Source organism: Pteropus vampyrus, unplaced genomic scaffold, assembly GCF_000151845.1.
Source record: "Pteropus vampyrus isolate Shadow unplaced genomic scaffold, Pvam_2.0 Scaffold137, whole genome shotgun sequence".
In the NCBI taxonomy this organism is placed as follows: domain Eukaryota; kingdom Metazoa; phylum Chordata; class Mammalia; order Chiroptera; family Pteropodidae; genus Pteropus; species Pteropus vampyrus.
The window spans coordinates 804,107-807,384 of NW_011888918.1; positions in this window are offsets into that span (position 1 = coordinate 804,107).

Consider the following 3,278-nt stretch of genomic DNA (forward strand, 5'->3'; position numbering starts at 1 on the left):
ATGCTCATATAAATATGGGTTTACTTCTGGACTCTCAGTTCTGTTCCACTGGTCTGTGTGTCTGTTTTTCTGCCAATACCATGCCGTTTTCATTAGTGTCACTTTGTAGTATAATTTGAAGTCGGGCAAAGCAATGTCTCCAGCCTCGTTCTTTTTTTTCTCAGGATGGTTTTGGCAGTTAGGAGTCTTTTGCGCTTCCATACAAATCTGAAGATTTTTTGTTCTATTTCTTTAAAAAATGCCAATGAGATTTTGATGGGGATTGCATTAAATCTGTATAATGCTTTAGGTAATAAGGTCATTTGAACTATGTTGCTTCTTCCAATCCAAGAGCACAGAATATTTTTCCATTTCTTTGTATCTTCTTTGATTTCTTTTAATAAGATCTATAGTTTTCATTATATATGTCCTTCACATGTTTCATTAAATTTATTCCTAGGTTTTTATCTTTTTGTTGCAATTGCAACAGGAATTACTTTTTCCACTTCTTTTTCTGACACTTCATTATTTGGGTATAGGAATGCTATGTATTTTTGACATTGATTTTATATTCAGAAACTTTACTATATATATTTGCTTATTGTTTCTAGTAGTTGCAGAGTCTTTAGGGTTTTCTATATAGAGAATCATGTCATTCGTAAATAGTGACAGTTTGACTTCTTTGTTTCCTATTTAGATACCTTTTATATCTTTCTGATATACTGAATAACAGTGGTGATAGTGGACAGCCTTGCCTCGTTCCTGATCTTAGAGGCAAGGTGTTTAGTTTTCACCATTAAGTATAATGTCGGCTGAAGATTTGTCAGAGATGGCCTTTATTATGTCAAAGTATTTTCCTTCTATACTGATTTTGTTAAGTGTTTTGATAATAAATGGATGCTGTATCTTGTCGAAGGCTTTTTTTGCATCTATTGATATGATCATATGATTCTTATTTTTTAATTTGTTTATGTGGTGTGTCACATTAATTGATTTGCAGGTGTTGAACCAACCTCGTGCCTCTGAGATTAAGCCCACTTGTTCTTGATGTATAATCTTTTTAATACGTTACTCTATTCAATTCCTAGTATCTTATTTAGGAATTTTGCAACTGTGTTCATACAAGATATTGGTCTGTAGTTTTCTTTTTTTGTGTTATCCTTACCAGGTTGTGGTATCAGTGTACTATTGGCCTCAGTAAATGAGTTGGGAAGTATTGCCTCCTCTTTGAATTTTTGGAAGAGTTTGAGGAGAATAGGTATTAAATCTTCTTTCACTATTTGGTAGAATTCATTGGTGAAGCCATTTGGTCCTGGACTTTTAGTTTTTGGTAAATTTTGGATAATTGTTCAATTTCCATACTGCTGATCTGTCTATTTAGATTTTCCAGTTCTTCTTGATTCAGTCTAAGAAGGTTGTATTTTTCTAAGTACTGATCCATTTCTTCTAGGTTATTAAATATGGTGTTATATACTTTTTCATAGTATTCTTGTATGATCCTTTGTATGTCTGCTGTGTCTGTCATTATTTTCCCTCTTTCATCCCTGATTTTGTTTATTTGTGTCCTTTCTCTTTTCTCTTTAGTGAGTTTGGCCAGGGTTTGTCAATTTTATTAAGCTTCTCAAAGAACCAGCTCTTTGTTGTATTTTTTTTTCTATTTTTTTGTTTTCAATTTCATTTATTTCTGCTCTAATTTTGATGATTTCTTTCCATCGGCTGACTTTAGACTTCATTTGTTCTTCTTTTACTAGTTTTTTAAGATGAAGCATTAGTTTGTTTTGGGGGAGATTGTTCTTATTTTTGGAAGTAAGTCTGTAATGATATGAACATTCCTCTTATGACCACTTTTGCCGTGTATCAAAAGTTTTGATATGTTGTACTATCATTATCATTCATTTCTATGTATCTCTTGATCTCTCTTTTATTTTTTATCTGACCCAGTTATTCCTCAGTAGCATGTTGTTTAATCTCCATGTATTTGTGTTTCTTCTTGATTTCTTTCTGCAGTTTATCTCTAATTTCAAAGCATTATGATCAGAGAATATGGTTGGTATGATTTCAGCCCTCTTATATTTGTAGAGGCTCTCTCTGTGTCCCAGTATGTGGTCGGTTCTTGAGAATGTTCTATGTGCACTAAAGAATGTATAAGCAGCTGTTTTGGGATGTCAATTATGTCCAGTTGCTCTAATGTGTCCTTTAAGGATGTTATTTCCTTATTGAATTTCTGTTTGGATGATCTGTCCATATCCGATAGTGGGTATTTAGGTCCCCTACTGTGATAATGTTTTGGTCTGTTTCTCCCTTTAGCTCTGTTAGTAATTACTTTATATATGTTGGGGCTTCTTGATTGAGAGTATATATATTAATAAGTGTTATGTCTTGGTGCATGATTCCCTTTATCATTATGAAGTGTCCCGCAATATCTTTCTTTACCTTGTTTATTTTGAAGTCTACTTCGTCTGATATTAGTACTGCTACTTTTGCTTTTTTCTAATCCCATTTGCTTGTAATACCATTTCCCATCCTTTCGCTTTGAGTCTATGTTTGTCTTTGGAACTGAGATGTGTCTCCTGGAGGCAGCATATGGTTGGGTTTTGTTTTTTGATCCATTCTGCAACTCTGTGCCTTTTTATTGGTGAGTTCAGTCCATTTACATTTAGGGTGATTATTGAAATATGACGTCTTCTTATAGACATTTTATGTTTTGCTTTCTGGGAGCTCGGTGTTTCCTTTGCTTCCTTGTCCTTGTGTTTCAGTTTTCTTTATTTTGGTTGGCTTTTGTGAGTTTTCCTTTGGTCCTTTTTGTTTTTTGTTATATACTTCAGTTCTGAATCTTTCGCTTTTGGTTACCATTATGAATATGTAAAAGATAGTTACATATAGAGAGTTGTCCATTTTTTCCTGCATGTACCTTATCTCCATTCCCCTTTGCGAATTTGGATCTTTAAATTCTCCCCTTTTCAGTCATTGTCTAGATTTGTCCCTATGTATGCTGAACATTCATTACGATCTTGCTATAGCAAATCTCCTCTTATTGTTTAAACTTATAATGTCCTTTTCTTAGTAAGGGTTACTCTCTTCTGCTTCTCTTTGCCTTATAGTCGCCTTACTCCTAATTATGTTTGTTTGTTTGTTTTTGTCATTTTGTTTTTGGTGAGCTGACTCCTTTCATATTTCCTGTAGTGCAGGCCTTGTAGTGGAGAATTCCTTTAATTTTTTTTTTTTTTTTTTATGTCTGGAAAGGTTTTTATTTTTCCCTCATATCTAAAGGAGAGTTTAACTGGATACATTATTCTAGT